The following is a 17,221-nucleotide window of genomic DNA, read 5'->3' as shown; positions in this document are numbered from 1 at the left end:
CTCTACTCCTGCCCCCCAAGATAAATGTAACCTTTTGCTGTGCAACCTTCTGTGTCTCTATGCTCATGTTTATATATATATAAACATGATCACTTAGTGATCATGGGTTATACATATACACACACACATATATGCAAGGAGAGTTTGGGATTTTTTGTTAGTTACAAATAGCATTACATCACACACGTTATTGTACAACGTCTTTTTTCACTTAGTAATATATCATGGATATCTCCAAAGGAATAATGTACACCTAACACCCTTTCTACTAATTGCATAATACTACACGTTATAGGTATAGCAATTTAATCAACTGTTCCTTACAATGTACATTCAGGGCATTTAGAGGTGGATGTTTTTACATTACAAATAATGCCATAATTAAGATTCTTTTTTATTTAATTTAATTTAATTTTTTTATTTGAGAGGTAGAGAGCGACAATGAAAGAGAGAGAGCATGAGAGGAGAGAGGTCAGTGGGAGAGGCAGACTTCCTGCTGAGCAAGGAGCCCGATGTGAGACTCAAATCCAGGACTCCAGGATCATGACCTGAGCCGAAGGCAGTCGCTTAACCAACTGAGCCACCCAGGCGCCACCATAATTAAGATTCTTAAAATTTATTCTTATATATTGCTTTTTATTTCTATGGGCTACATTCTTCTAAGTGAAACCCTTTAGACATACGGATATTTCAATTTTCAGTAGCTATTTTCAGATTAATTTCACAAAAGACTGTAGCAGTGAGCATTCTCATCAGCTATGTATGAAATTGCCAGTTTCAACTTCACCCTAAATAACATCAGATTCTGTTGCTCTTAATAATTGATAATCTTAACTTGAAACACCGTCTTGCTTAACTTACATTTCTGTACTACTGATAGAGTTATGTATATTTTCAAGTGTTTGTTGGTGATTGCATTTTGTCTGCAATTACCCTGTTCATATCTTTGCCCATTCTTTTCACTGGGTTATTTGTCTTTCTTATGAATTAATAGGAAGAATTTGTATATTAGGGGAAATGACACTTGCCCTGTCACATACAATGCCAATTATTTTGCTCCAGTCTACCATTTACTTTTCAACTTACAGTATTTTCTCACATAATTAAAAAAATAAGTTTATTTTTTAAAAAATATTTTTAAAAAATCACTTTATTGTTTTCAACTTTATTTCAGGTGGAAAGTAAATTGTGCTGAAGTTATTTATTCAAATAGTCATCTATTACTTTGAGTTGAAATGCCAACTTGGTTATGCCTCAAGCTACTACCTGTCTTTGGATTTGTTCCTGTTTTCTCTATTTTATTTCATTGATCTAGTAATATACGCTGTGATATAGCTTGGTAGTGTTCTCTACTGGAATAAGTAAATTAAAATAATTATGTTGTATTGTTTACTAGGAGCCAAGTGTTCTTCATTTCTTTCAGTATTGCCCCATAGACATTAAAACATAAAATGTTTTAGGCTAATGGACAGGATGTCATTTTATCAGAGTAGTTTTGTAATAAATTTTGATGTTTAGCAAAGCAAGATGATACCCATGCTCTGCATGTTCGCATGTGCACTGGCCCATGCATGCATACACACGTCTTCCTTTAACACCATTGACTATTCTCAGATACTTAGCCTTCCATATACATGTTATGTTCATTTCGCCTGGTTTCAAAACATTGGTATTATTATTGCATTTGCATTAAAGTATTGTAACCATTGGGAAATGACTGGCCTTCTTAATATTAAGACTGCCTACACAGAATCAAGAAATATTTCCCTATTAGTTCATGTTTTGATAGTTTTCCAAATACAGGTCCCATGCCCCTCTTGTGTTGTGGGCTTTTGTTTATTTGGTTTGATTTGGCTAATACCAATGGAATACTTGTTTTCCATTTCTACTCCTAACTGGTTATTGCTATTACAGATAAAATTATTATTCTAGGTTTTTCATGTATTTATCTTGTACCTAATCACATTACCAATTTCTCTTATTACTTCCAAAAGAACATTATCAGCCTCTTGGCTTTTTTTTTAATCTTTTTTTTTTTAAGATTTTATTTATTTGAGATAGAAAGATAGTGAGAGAGGGAGAGCATAAGGAGTGAGGAGAGGGAGAAGCAGGCTCTCTGCTGGCAGGGAGCCCGACATGGGGCTCGATCCCACAACCTTGGAATCATTACCTGAGCTAAAGACAGATGCCCAACTGACTGAGCCACCCAGACATCCCTAAATCTTTTTTTTTTTTTTTTTAAAGATTTGACTTATTCATTTGAGAGAGCACACAAGCAGGAGGAGGGGTAGAGGGAAAGGGAAAAGCAGACTCCCCACTGAGCAGGGAGCCCGAAGTGGGGCTTGATCCCAGGACCCCAGGATCTGACCTGAGCCAAAGGCAGATGCTTAACTGACTGAGCCACCCAGGTGCCCCAAACATAATATTTCTGAGTCACTTTTGCAAGGAGTTAAGTTTGGATTTTTTTTTTAATGATCAGCTTTTGGCTTTCCATATTATTTCTTTGTTAATTTCTTGAAGTACACTGTGCAAGAGATGATGGAGGAGACCCCCTTAATGGTGAGGTTTTAGGCCACTGGAAAGAGCTGGGTACTTGATGAATCCTGTTCCGGCTACTGACCAATGCCTGGAAATCCAGTTGGAGCTGCATCCTTTAGCAGAGTTCCTTGCTATCTCAGGTTTTAGTGTCACGTTGAGAAACCAAGGTAAGTAGTGGGGTGCATCACAGGAAAAAGCATGTTTCACACCATTTGCAACAAAGGAAATTTACTTTTTACTCTTGTGCAGAATATAAAAACACTCTTTATGCTTGAACTTCACTGTCATTTTTCTGGTGATTAAGGTCATTTTCTGAAAAGGGGGCAAAACTCTTACAAAGATTTCCAAATGTGAAGTTTTCCATACAGACCAATAAAAGATACGCTTTCATCTACTCAAAGTGAATTTAACAGCAAAGCTGTTGCTGTTGAGCTTGAATGAAAGGATGAAACTGTGGAGCGCTATGAGATAAAATACAAATGCCATCTTTGACGTTCAGTGGTTTCTGTCTTTTGATTTGGTCGGCAAGTGATGAAAAATTCTTGTTCACAAACATAGCTCACTAACGCAGTAATAGAATCAGAGCTCCCATCGCACGCTTTTTGAGACAAGGGCAGGCTTGAGTCAGATTTTTCCAGGACTCTTTTGGGTTAATCCATGTAGCATCAATTCCTTTGTGAGGTCATTTTTGGCATTGCCTGCATGCTTGATGTCAGCAAGTTAAGGGTCATGAACACACATTTAATTTCAAGATCACTGGAGTAGAAATAACCATCAAAAGGATTCTATAGGGTTCCAGGTGCCTAGAGATTTTTGCCTGCAGAAAAATTGAAAAAGAAAAATCACTCTCTATTTCAGCCTAAAGAAGTATTTTTTCTAGCATTGAAAAGTCAATGTGATTGCCTCTTCCTGTCTTCTTTTCCAGAGGAGCAGTTGTGGTAAGAGAGGCTTAGCAGCTTTCCTAATAGAATGTAAGACTTTGAGTGGAAAGAATGACTTCATTGATTTGATCAAAAGTATCCACCAATAAGCCATGAGTAAAGTCATCCATGTTCACTTGTCTTAAGTAAATATTCCTTTACTTGCAACATATTCGTTTTCCTGAAGGTCATTCAGGGGCTGAAGACCCATCTTCCAGAAATCCAGCATATTTCTGTATATAAGAAAATTACATTATTTTCTGATGCCCTTCTTGTTTCAAACTAACTCCTCAAAAAGTGGTGACTTGAGGTTCTGAAGTGGAAGTCTTCCATGACAGCGGGCCACCAGTCTTAATGCAGGAAAATTGGCAGTTTCCGCCAGTGTTTGCCTAGGTAGAAAGCCACGAAGCACGTACATTTCTTTTTTTTTTTTTTTCAAGAATTTATTTGTTTATATGACAGAGAGAGATCACAAGTAGGCAGGGAGGCAGGCAGAGAGAGAGAGGGGGAAGCAGGTTCCCTGCTTGAGCAGAGAGCTCAATGCAGGGCTCAATCCCAGGACCCTGAGATCATGACCTGAGCCACCCAGGAGCCCCAAAGCACATACATTTATTCCTCAAAGCTGGAGGTATAGATGTTCTACAAAGCATCACAGAGTTCCATCTCTATAAAGAATATTGAGATTGTTTTCCTAGTGGAAGTTTTACTTTGCAGATTTCATTCTGAAGTTATCAGTGGTCTCTGTATGTCAAAAAGGGGATTATAAAAGGTATTGTTTGAATTCTTTGATGGTGATAGTGCAATACAAAGTGATCCCATGGCAGGTCATACTAAAGGCATAGCTGACGATTTCTCCATTTCTTCTTTATTAGGTAGCATCTCTAGAAAGAAGAGCTTTCTTTCATTACCTGGAGATGAGCCTCCGTTCCTTCTGTAAGGTCAGAGTTACTGTCTCTTCCTGCCCTCCCAGAATAAAGCCTTGTGATCAGTAATCACCTCCAGTAGTGGCAAGTGAATTTCTTCTTTTATTCCCCCCTGTTCTTTTCCTTCTTTTTGTTTAAGTTTGAGTGTCATATGGACCAGGGATTTTATTTATTTGTTACAAACACTGTATAGTCATTATTCCTTCTGCTTCTCCAGTTGTCCTAAATTTAGCCAATGTGAGCTCCTTCATTCTGGCTTTGGAGCCCTTTTGAAACATCCCCATTCGACTTTGAGTGCTTTCATGCCTGAGGGCAAACAGATGTTCGCTTTACAGTATACTTTCCATGCACCAAACCTGAAACAGCTCCTTTCTCTAAGCAGCCCTGCTTCCCTTTAGTGGAAACTATTACTTACAAATCAAGGTCTGGGCTCTCTAGAAATCCACACTGTCAACGGGGGGAAATATTTTAGATGTCATAGCTTGGTAACTACAATCATTAGACTTTTTTACCCTTTTATGCACAACAGCCTCCCATGCTGGCAAATACCTTAAAATTGTTTTGAGTGAAATAATACTTTAATAGCACACTTAGTCATAATTTCTTTAAGACGAATTTTTAAGTCAAAGAAAAAGATCATTTTGGAGATAATTTAAAGAACCCTGCAAAGGTTCTTCAGAGCCCCTCCACCCCAAGAAGTGCCTGGACTTGAGGTTAGGAATTCTCTATAGGTTAGAACAAGTGTTCTTACCTGGCTGCCCGTTATAATCACCTGGGAAGATTTTTACAAGAAATTCTGATGCTGAGGTCCTGACTCAGAACATACTAAACCAGAATGTTTAAGGGTCTGTCTTATCATCATGGTCTTTGTTTGGTATTTTGTTTTATTTAAATCTTCCTGGTGATTCCATTTGCCGTCAGAGTTGAGAACCCTTCTGTTAAGCAAACCAACACCCATCAGGAATAGTAACACCTAAATATATGATAATATATTAATACTAATAGTATACTAATATATCTAGTAGTATAGTATAGTAGTCTACTATACTAGCATAGTATACCAATAGTATACTAATATGCCTAAATACATAATAGTATACTAATAGCACACCAATAATATATATATACATATATAATCATAACACCTTTTACATTTAATTGATCCCAAGGAGAAGCAAAATAGCTAGGACAATGGGTGTCTGAACAATTGGAAAGCGCAGGAAAAAAAAGAAAGAATACAGGCTTCATATACAAAATGAACTGCTTTTTTGCTTCAGTCAAATCTGATGACCAAGACCTCCAAATTGTTTACTCAAAAAGTAATAAAACTTAATCAGGAAATATTTGTTTGAACTGCTGGCAGACTGACAGAGTTAATGTACCCATTGGATAATTCCAGGCTTGACCTTGTTTTTATCCGTGTCACCATGTCCCAGGCTGTGCCAACTGCCATTGCTGCTGTTCTGGAAGAACTTGGAGCTGGAACTCAAAGCAACTGCTGCACTGTTCTTTTCTTCTCCTGAACAAAACAATTTCCAAATCTATCATGTCACTAAGTGTCTCTCTAGATATAATGGCTTGAAATCTGAAACATTGGAACTGCTGGTGTGGAGAGAAATGGTTTTCTCATTTAATTTGTCAGACTTCCAACCCCTCATCTCTTCTATAAGCAAAGTTGCAGCCAAGCCTCTATATTTCAGAATTCAATTATAATTGATTGAAAATAGTTTCTTAAGAGCCCATTGACTAAAGACAATGTCCTAGAAGGTTTTGTCCTTCCAACTTTTTAATACATAAATTTTCAAACGTGGGGTGCCTAGGTGGCTCAGTAGGTTAAGCCTCTGCCTTCAGCTCAGGTCATGATCTCAGGGTCCTGGAATCGAGCCCCACATTGGGCTCTCTGCTCAGCAGGGAGCCTGCTTCCTCCTCTCTCTGCCTGCCTCCCTGCCTGCTTGTGGTCTCGCTCTCTGTCAAATAAATAAAATCTTCAAAAAAAATTTTTTCAAACGTGCAGAAAAGTCAAAAAATGTAACACAATGAAGATCTGTATATTCCACACTCAGATTAAACAATTAACAGCATTTTGTTGTGAATATCAGTTGATATTCGAGTGCGAGTGTTGGCATCATGAGATACCACAGACTGGGTGACTCAAACAACAGGGACTTATTTTTTCACAGTTCCAGAGGCTAGAAGGTCAAGATCAAGGTGTGGATGGGGTTGGTTTCTTCTGAGGCCATTCTCCTTGGCTTGTATAGATGGCCATCTTCCCTGTCTTCATATGGCCTTCTCCCTGGATATGTCTATATCTTAATCTCTTCTTACAAGGACACTGGTCGGATTGGATTAGAGCCTATTCTAAGGGCCTCATTTTAACTTAATCACCTCTTCAAAGACCATATTTTTATTTATTTATTTTAAAGATTTTATTTTATCTTTTTTAGAGAAAGAGTGAGAGAGTGAAGGGCAGTGGAGGAGAAGGGACAGAAGAGGGATGGGGAAGAATCTCCAACTGCTTCCATGCTGACCATGAGCCCTTCATGGGACTTTGATCTCCAGACCGTGAGATCAAGACCTGAGCTGAAACCAAGAGGTGGAAGTTCAACCAACTGAGCTATCCAGGCACCCCTAAAGGCTCTATTTTTTTTTTTAATATTTTATTTATTTGAGAGAGAGAAAGAGAGGGAGTGATCAAGAAAGTAAACACAAGCCAGAGAGAGAGGCAGAGGGAGAAGCAGACTTCCTGCTGAGCTCCCAGGAATCCGGGACCATGACCTGAGCTGAAGGCAGACGCTTAACCAACTGAGCCACCCAGGTGCCCCTAAAGGCTCTATTTTTAAATACAGTCATATTCTGAGGTACTAGTAGTGAAGATATTTCAACATAGGAATGTTGGGAGATCATAATTCAGCCCATTTCTTTCTACTATATATAAATAAATATACGGATGATTTGATGATCTATTTGAAATCTGTAACAGACATTAGTACATTTCATTCCTAAATATATCCCCTTTAATAAAAAAAAAAAAAAAGTGGTTAGGGGGCAAAGGGAGAGACAGTACTAAGCAGACTCTGTGCTGAGCTAAGAGCCAGACAAGCAGCCCTATCTTATGACCCTGTGATCACAGCCTGCCTGAAACCAAGAGGTGGACATTCAAATAGCTTCCCCACCCAGGTGCCCCCTAAATACATCACTTTGCATCTCTTGAGAATAAGAATGTAACCTTATGTAATCTTAATATCATTATTACATTTGAGAAAATATAAAATATTCTGTATATTTAATCCATATTCAATTTTCCCCAATTATCCAGAGAATTTTTTGACTGTTTTATATTTTCCTGGATAATGATCCAATAAGATTCATACTTGAGTTTGGTTTTCATGTCCGTTTAGTCTTTTAAAATCTAGAATAGTCTCAAGGGCACCTGGGTGGCTCAGCAGGGAGCCTGCTTCTCTCTCTCTGTCTGCCCTTCCTTCCTACTCATGCTTTTTCTCTCTTTCTTAAAAAATCTTAAAAAAAAAAAATCTAAAATAGTCTATCCCTGACCTGCCACCCATCTCCCCCCCCTCCCCCCGCCCATAGCACTAACTTTCTTGAAAACACAGGAAGGTTGTCTATAGAATGCTTCACATTTTAGATTTGACTAATTATTTCCTTATGATATAATTTAACTTGTTCCTCTCCAGACTGTGTTTATATAAACTAGCAGTTAGATGTGGTTATATTGTAGGACTGACAATATTTTTTCTATTACATGGCAGAGTCTCTTTCTCCTCCCCTTCACTTCAGGCCCAGCCATGTGACTTGCTTTATCCAATGTGACCTTAGCAAATGTGACAGAAGCAAAGGCTTGAAATGTGCTTGTATGGCAGGACTTTCCAGTCCTTACTGCTCTTGGGGGCCCTGTGATTGAGTGGGGCCAGCCTGCTGGCTGAGGAGCAACATGTGGCAACATCTCCATACTCCCGGCAAACGTCAAGCGTGAAGCCATTGTCAACTATCTGGCAAGCTCAACCTAGAAGAATCATCTCTCTGATCCAAAGAATAATAGGAAATAATAAATGGCTATTCTAAACCACCAAGTTTTGGGGTGATCTGGTCTGCAGCAAAAGCAGATAATGAAGATTTGGAAGCTTGATTACATTCAGTTTAGTTGTTTTGTCAGGAAAACGTCATAGATGATACTGGGTACTTCCCTCACATTACAACAGAAACCCCTGAGGTGTCTGGGTGGCTCAGTCAGTTAAGCAGCTAACTTTGGCTCAGATCATGATCCCAGGGTCCCGGGATCAAGCCCTGCATCAGGCTCCCCTGGTTAGCAAGGGGCTTGCTTCTCCCAGTCCTGCTCCCCCTGCTTGTGCCCTACCCCAGTAAAAAAAATAAAATAATAAAAAAGACCCTAAAAAACAGAAAGCCCATAACATCAATAGAAGGCTGACGTTTGAACCTGATTACATGTAGATTAAGAAAGATTCCTGCTGATGTCATCCCTCCAGGTACCATCTCCCCTGGATTTTAGTGTCAGGTCACCCTTCAGTTACCAGGGTTTGTAGGACACTACTGGTGACAAGTGATGATACCCATCCTTCATATTCAGACTGACCAACACCCAACAGTAGCACCCACTTTGTTGTGGGGAGATTATCTCTCCAAATTACAGCCACATCTGGCCATTGTTCTAAATTTTAATGCTGATAGGTATAATTCTAACAGCTTTGCTCTACCTCACTTGGAGTTGTGTCGATAGCCTTCTATATAGGCAAAGTCAAACTGATGGATAACTTCTGTTGATCAAATTGGTAACTATCCATTCTCTCCCATTTTAAAGAAATAGGTAGTTACTTACTACAAAATAAAAGGAGAACTTCCTCCCATTACCACTTGCAAAGAAATTACTAAATTATGGTATTGTTTTAATCAGAACCTGAAATTGATGGGGCACCTGGGTGGCTCAGTTGATTGAGTGACTGACTGTTGGTTTGGGTTCAGGTCATGATCTCAGGGTCATGGGATGGAACCCTGTGATGGGCTCTGTGCTCAGCAGGAAGTCTGCTTGAGGATTTCCTCCCTCTGCTCCTACTTCCACTCATGTACTCCCTCTCCCTCTCTGTCTCAATAAATAAATATAAATAAGCTGAAGTTGAATAAGAAAAGTTAAAGAAAGTGAAGAGAAGAAGTAGAAAAAAAGAAAGCATTTTTATTGACCATCTACAATGTTCTGGGCCTCTTCTTGGAAACATTCCCAGTTGCTAAAGTAGGGAAGCAACATGACTTAAATGACCCAACATTTGGGGTTCTTATCAAATGCCAACCATTTGTCATTGAATAGAATCCAACCAGGAGTCAAAGAAAATATATTGGGCACATAGCTGACCTCAGAGCTATTTCTTTAAGTAAGTAAATATAGTAATAATTTCAAAAGACCAGAGAGAGATGTATGATTATTTCTTCAGGTAATCTCTTTTGTTTCTCCTCAAATCATCTATCTATGATTTCATGTGACTTTCATCTTCTCGTTGCTCTTTGTTGTATTGTTCTGTTTTTATAATATTGAGTACGTGTTACTTTTATAATTAGAAACAAAACAACAAAGGTGTTAATAAGAATATTTAAAATTGAAAAAAGAAAGTATCGTGTCCTTTTAAACTCTTTTCTATGTAATATTTAAAAATTATACTAAAATTACAAAATTACACTAAAAAATTACACTGAATTTTACTTTGTAGTATATAAACTTCCAAAAACTATGCAGAAATAGAAAATATCACAAACTCACTCAATCATCCCAGGACTCGGCAGCCACCATGAATGTCCATTATCAATTCCCACACTAATTTCCTCTGTTCTTCCTCTCTCAAGTTTTTTTTTTTTTTTTTTTTTTTTATTTTTTTTTTTTTTTTATAAACATATATTTTTTATATACATATATTTTTATCCCCAGGTCTGTGAATCACCAGGTTTACACACTTCACAGCACTCACCAAATCACATACCCTCCCCAATGTCCATAATCCCACCCCCTTCTCCCCAACCCCCTCCCCCCGGCAACCCTCAGTTTGTTTTGTGAGATTAAGAGTCACTTATGGTTTGTCTCCCTCCCAATCCCATCTTGTTTCATTTATTCTTCTACCCACTTAAGCCTCCATGTTGCATCACCACTTCCTCATATCAGGGAGATCATATGATAGTTGTCTTTCTCTGCTTGACTTATTTCGCTAAGCATGATACGCTCTAGTTCCATCCATGTTGTTGCAAATGGCAAGATTTCATTTCTTTTGATGGCTGCATAGTATTCCATTGTGTATATATACCACATCTTCTTGATCCATTCATCTGTTGATGGACATCTAGGTTCTTTCCATAGTTTGGCTATTGTGGACATTGCTGCTATAAACATTCGGGTGCATGTGTCCCTTTGGATCACTACATTTGTATCTTTAGGGTAAATACCCAATAGTGCAATTGCTGGGTCATAGGGCAGTTCTATTTTCAACATTTTGAGGAACCTCCATGCTGTTTTCCAGAGTGGCTGCACCAGCTTGCATTCCCACCAACAGTGTAGGAGGGTTCCCCTTTCTCCGCATCCTCGCCAGCATCTGTCATTTCCTGACTTGTTGATTTTAGCCATTCTGACTGGTGTGAGGTGATATCTCATTGTGGTTTTGATTTGTATTTCCCTGATGCCAAGTGATATGGAGCACTTTTTCATGTGTCTGTTGGCCATCTGGATGTCTTCTTTGCAGAAATGTCTGTTCATGTCTTCTGCCCATTTCTTGATTGGATTATTTGTTCTTTGGGTGTTGAGTTTGCTAAGTTCTTTATAGATTCTGGACACTAGTCCTTTATCTGATATGTCGTTTGCAAATATCTTCTCCCATTCTGTCAGTTGTCTTTTGATTTTGTTAACTGTTTCCTTTGCTGTGCAAAAGCTTTTGATCTTGATGAAATCCCAGTAGTTCATTTTTTCCCTTGCTTCCCTTGCCTTTTGCGTTGTTCCTAGGAAGATGTTGCAGCGGCAGAGGTCGAAGAGGTTGCTGCCCGTGTTCTCCTCAAGGATTTTGATGGATTCCTTTCGTACATTGAGGTCCTTCATCCATTTTGAGTCTATTTTTGTGTGTGGTGTAAGGAAATGGTCCAATTTCATTTTTCTGCATGTGGCTGTCCAATTTTCCCAGCACCATTTATTGAAAAGGCTGTCTTTTTTCCATTGGACATTCTTTCCTGCTTTGTCGAAGATTAGTTGACCATAGAGTTGAGGGTCTATTTCTGGGCTCTCTATTCTGTTCCATTGATCTATGTGTCTGTTTTTGTGCCAGTACCATGCTGTCTTGATGATGACAGCTTTGTAATAGAGCTTGAAGTCCGGAATTGTGATGCCACCAACGTTGGCTTTCTTTTTCAATATCCCTTTGGCTATTCGAGGTCTTTTCTGGTTCCATATAAATTTTAGAATTATTTGTTCCATTTCTTTGAAAAAGATGGATGGTACTTTGATAGGAATTGCATTAAATGTGTAGATTGCTTTAGGTAGCATAGACATTTTCACAATATTTATTCTTCCAATCCAGGAGCATGGAACATTTTTCCATTTCTTTGTGTCTTCCTCAATTTCTTTCATGAGTACTTTATAGTTTTCTGAGTATAGATTCTGTGTCTCTTTGGTTAGGTTTATTCCTAGGTATCTTATGGTTTTGGATGCAATTGTAAATGGGATTGACTCCTTAATATCTCTTTCTTCTGTCTTGCTGTTGGTGTAGAGAAATGCAACTGATTTCTGTGCATTGATTTTATATCCTGACACTTTACTGAATTCCTGTATAAGTTCTAGCAGTTTTGGAGTGGAGTCTTTTGGGTTTTCCACATATAGTATCATATCATCTGCGAAGAGTGATAATTTGACTTCTTCTTTGCCGATTTGGATGCCTTTAATTTCCTTTTGTTGTCTGATTGCTGAGGCTAGGACCTCTAGTACGATGTTGAATAGCAGTGGTGATAATGGACATCCCTGCCGTGTTCCTGACCTTAGCGGAAAAGCTTTCAGTTTTTCTCCATTGAGAATGATATTTGCGGTGGGTTTTTCATAGATGGCTTTGATGATATTGAGGTATGTGCCCTCTATCCCTACACTTTGAAGAGTTTTGATCAGGAAGGGATGTTGTACTTTGTCAAATGCTTTTTCAGCATCTATTGAGAGTATCATATGGTTCTTGTTCTTACTTTTATTGATGTGTTGTATCACATTGACTGATTTGCGGATGTTGAACCAACCTTGCAGCCCTGGAATAAATCCCACTTGGTCGTGGTGAATAATCTTTTTAATGTACTGTTGAATCCGATTGGCTAGTATTTTGTTGAGTATTTTCGCATCTGTGTTCATCAAGGATATCGGTCTATAGCTCTCTTTTTTGGTGGGATCCTTGTCTGGTTTTGGGATCAAGGTGATGCTGGCCTCATAAAATGAGTTTGGAAGTTTTCCTTCCATTTCTATTTTTTGGAACAGTTTCAGGAGAATAGGAATTAGTTCTTCTTTAAATGTTTGGTAGAATTCCCCCGGGAAGCCGTCTGGCCCTGGGCTTTTGTTTGTTTGGAGATTTTTAATGACTGTTTCAATCTCCTTACTGGTTATGGGTCTGTTCAGGCTTTCTATTTCTTCATGGTTCAGTTGTGGTAGTTTATATGTTTCTAGGAATGCATCCATTTCTTCCAGATTGTCAAATTTATTGCCGTAGAGTTGCTCATAGTATGTTCTTATAATAGTTTGTATTTCCTTGGTGTTAGTTGTGATCTCTCCTCTTTCATTCATGATTTTATTTATTTGGGTCCTTTCTCTTTTCTTTTTGATAAGTCGGGCCAGGGGTTTATCAATTTTATTAATTCTTTCAAAGAACCAGCTCCTAGTTTCGTTGATTTGTTCTATTGTTTTTTTGGTTTCTATTTCATTGATTTCTGCTCTGATCTTTATGATTTCTCTTCTCCTGCTGGGCTTAGGGTTTCTTTCTTGTTCCTTCTCCAGCTCCTTTAGGTGTAGGGTTAGGTTGTGTACCTGAGACCTTTCTTGTTTCTTGAGAAAGGCTTGTACCGCTATATATTTTCCTCTCAGGACTGCCTTTGTTGTGTCCCACAGATTTTGAACCGTTGTATTTTCATTATCATTTGTTTCCATGATTTTTTTCAATTCTTCTTTAATTTCCCGGTTGACCCATTCATTCTTTAGAAGGATACTGTTTAGTCTCCATGTATTTGGGTTCTTTCCAAACTTCCTTTTGTGGTTGAGTTCTAGCTTTAGAGCATTGTGGTCTGAAAATATGCAGGGAATGATCCCAATCTTTTGATACCGGTTGAGTCCTGATTTAGGACCGAGGATGTGATCTATTCTGGAGAATGTACCATGTGCACTAGAGAAGAATGTGTATTCTGTTGCTTTGGGATGAAATATTCTGAATATATCTGTGATGTCCATCTGGTCCAGTGTGTCATTTAAGGCCTTTATTTCCTTGCTGATCTTTTGCTTGGATGACCTGTCCATTTCAGTGAGGGGAATATTAAAGTCCCCTACTATTATTGTATTGTTGTTTATGTGTTTCTTTGATTTTGTTATTAATTGGTTTATATAGTTGGCTGCTCCCACGTTGGGGGCATAGATATTTAAAATTGTTAAATCTTCTTGTTGGACAGACCCTTTGAGTATGATATAGTGTCCTTCCTCATCTCTTATTACAGTCTTTGGCTTAAAATCTAATTGATCTGATATAAGGATTGCCACTCCTGCTTTCTTCTGATGTCCATTAGCATGGTAAATTCTTTTCCACCCCCTCACTTTAAATCTGGAGGTGTCTTCGGGCTTAAAATGTGTTTCTTGGAGGCAACATATAGATGGGTTTTGTTTTTTTATCCATTCTGATACCCTGTGTCTTTTGACAGGGGCATTTAGCCCATTCACATTCAGGGTAACTATTGAGAGATATGAATTTAGTGCCATTGTATTGCCTGTAAGGTGACTGTTACTGTATATGGTCTCTGTTCCTTTCTGATCTACCACTTGTAGGCTCTCTCTTTGCTTAGAGGACCCCTTTCAATATTTCCTGTAGAGCTGGTTTGGTATTTGCAAATTCTTTCAGTTGTTGTTTGTCCTGGAAGATTTTAATCTCTCCTTCTATTTTCAATGATAGCCTAGCTGGATATAGTATTCTTGGCTGCATGTTTTTCTCGTTTAGTGCTCTGAAAATATCATGCCAGCTCTTTCTGGCCTGCCAGGTCTCTGTGGATAAGTCAGCTGCCAATCTAATATTTTTACCATTGTATGTTACAGACTTCTTTTCCCGGGCTGCTTTCAGGATTTTCTCTTTGTCATTGAGACTTGTAAATTTTACTATTATGTGACGGGGTGTGGGCCTATTCTTATTTATTTTGAGGGGCATTCTCTGAACCTCCTGAATTTTGATGCTTGTTCCCTTTGCCATATTGGGGAAATTCTCCCCAATAATTCTCTCCAGTATACCTTCTGCTCCCCTCTCACTTTCTTCTTCTTCTGGAATCCCAATTATTCTAATGTTGTTTCGTCTTATGGTGTCACTTATTTCTCGAATTCTCCCCTCGTGGTCCAGTAGCTGTTTGTCCCTCTTTTGATCAGCTTCTTTATTCTCTGTCATTTGGTCTTCTATATCACTAATTCTTTCTTCTGCCTCATTTATCCTAGCAGTGAGAGCCTCCATTTTTGATTGCACCTCATTAATAGCTTTTTTGATTTCAACTTGGTTAGATTTTAGTTCTTTTATTTCTCCAGAAAGGGCTTTTATATCTCTCGAGAGGGTTTCTCTAATATCTTCCATGCCTTTTTCGAGCCCGGCTAGAACCTTGAGAATTGTCATTCTGAACTCTAGATCTGACATATTACCGATGTCTGTATTGATTAGGTCCCTAGCCTTCGGTACTGCCTCTTGTTCTTTTTTTTGTGGTGAATTTTTACGTCTTGTCATTTTGTCCAGATAAGAGTAAATGAAGGGGCAAGTAAAATACTAAAAGGGTGGCAACAACCCCAGGAAAATATGCTTTAGCCAAATTAGAAGAGATCCAAAATCGTGAGTGGGGAGAAAGGGGATAAAAAGAGGTTCAAAAAGGAAGAAAGAAAAAAGAAAAAAAAAAAAAAAAAAAAAAAAAAAAAAAAAAAGAAAAGAATTTTTTTTTAAAAAAGAAAACACCTAAGAAAAATGTAAAAAAATATATATATATATTAGATAAACTAGTAAAAAATCGTTAAAAAAGAAAAAGGTAACAGTTAAAAAAAAAAAAAAATTTTACCCGAAGGCGAGAAAAAAAAAAAAAAAAATGAAAAAGAAAAAATTAAATTAACTGCAAGACTAAAAAAAATCACAGGAAAAAAGCCATGAGTTCCGTGCTTGGCTTTCTCCTCCTCTGGAATTCTGCTGCTCTCCTTGGTATTGAAACCGCACTCCTTGGTAGGTGAGCTTGGTCTCGGCTGGATTTCTTGTTGATCTTCTGGGGGAGGGGCCTGTTGTAGTGATTTTCAAGTGTCTTTGCCCCAGGCGGAATTACACCGCCCTTACCCGGGGCCGGGGTGAGTAATCCGCTCGGGTTTGCTTTCAGGAGCTTTTGTTCCCTGAGCGCTTTCCGTAGAGTTCCAGAGGACGGGAATACAAATGGCGGCCTCCTGGTCTCCGGCCCGGAGGAGCCGAGAGCCCAGGGCCCCACTCCTCAGTGCGCCCTCAGAGAACAGCGCCCAGTTACTCCCGTCTGCCTGACCTCCGGCTGCGCTCCGAGCTCACCGAGCCTGCGACCGGTTCAAGGTAACACGGAGCTGCGAGCTTACTGTCGGCTCTGTCTCTGTAGCCGGCTTTCCCGTTCCAATACCCGCAAGCTCTGCGACACTCAGACACCCCCGATCCTTCTGTGACCCTGCGGGACCTGAGGCCACGCTGACCCCGCGTGGGCTTCGCTCCGGTTTAGCCTCTGGAGCGATGTCCCTCCGCGGAACAGACTTTTAAAAGTCCTGATTTTGTGCGCGGTTGCTCCGCCGCTTGCCGGGAGCCGGCCCCTCCCCCCGGGGTCTATCTTCCCGTCGCTTTGGATTCACTTCTCCGCCGGTCCTACCTTTCAGAAAGTGGTTGTTTTTCTGTTTCCAGAATTGCTGTTCTTCTTCTCTTCGATCTGCCGATGGATTTTCAGGTGTTTGCAATCTTTAGATAAGCTATCTAGCTGATCTCCGGCTAGCTGAAGCAGTCTCAGCTTGCTACTTCTCCGCCATCTTGACTCCTCTCCCTCTCTCAAGTTTTTAAAGCAAATTTCAGAAATCAGGTTATTTTATCCCTAAGTACTATAGCATGAATCTCAAAAAAGGAGCATTTTCCTACTTAACTGCATTGCATGGCCATGCATTGTAAAGCTAATGATAATGTCTAATGCTATCTAATACACTGACCATAATAAAATTCTATTTTATTATAGCAAATTCTTATTTGCTAAAAAACATCTTGAAAACTGTACATATCAAGAAACTGGTACATATCAAGATCCAAACAAGATCTGTCTTGACTCTTAATCAGAAATGGTCTCTCCCCACTTATATTTATTCTGGGTTATTGACTTCTTCAAGAAACCTGGTCCCATGTCCTGTAGAATGCTTTATATTGTGGCTTTGACTGAATATGTATTCTAAATGGCATAATAGCAGCTATTTCTTCAAAGCAAAACAAAAACTCCTTAACTCCTTTGCATAGAAATTTGAGAGCTTCTATCGCCTATAGGTGTTGGAGTCTTTTAATGGCCATTTTGCGTAGGTTATGTCCTGCATGCTTTTAAATGTGCAAAGCTTTTGCA

General features: G+C 38.9%; 1 long non-coding RNA gene across 2 annotated transcripts in view; it reads left to right on the top strand.

The window, feature by feature from the left end:
• The window catches only part of LOC131827401 (uncharacterized), a 79,014-nt gene that overhangs the window by 34,267 nt on the left and 27,526 nt on the right, over positions 1 to 17,221 (top strand). Inside the window, exon 5 of one of the 2 annotated variants that reach the window (XR_009352003.1) lies at positions 1,175 to 1,392. The exons of the other annotated variant lie outside the window; for it this stretch is intronic. This is a non-coding gene — a long non-coding RNA (uncharacterized LOC131827401). Of the gene's footprint in view, positions 1 to 1,174; positions 1,393 to 17,221 lie in introns of those variants that run through there. 2 annotated transcript variants of the gene reach the window in all.

This window comes from Mustela lutreola, chromosome 3 (genome assembly GCF_030435805.1).
Source record: "Mustela lutreola isolate mMusLut2 chromosome 3, mMusLut2.pri, whole genome shotgun sequence".
NCBI classification, from domain to species: Eukaryota; Metazoa; Chordata; class Mammalia; order Carnivora; family Mustelidae; genus Mustela; species Mustela lutreola.
The sequence above is the reverse complement of the archived record's forward strand: the minus strand, read 5'-3'. Positions and strand labels throughout refer to the sequence as shown.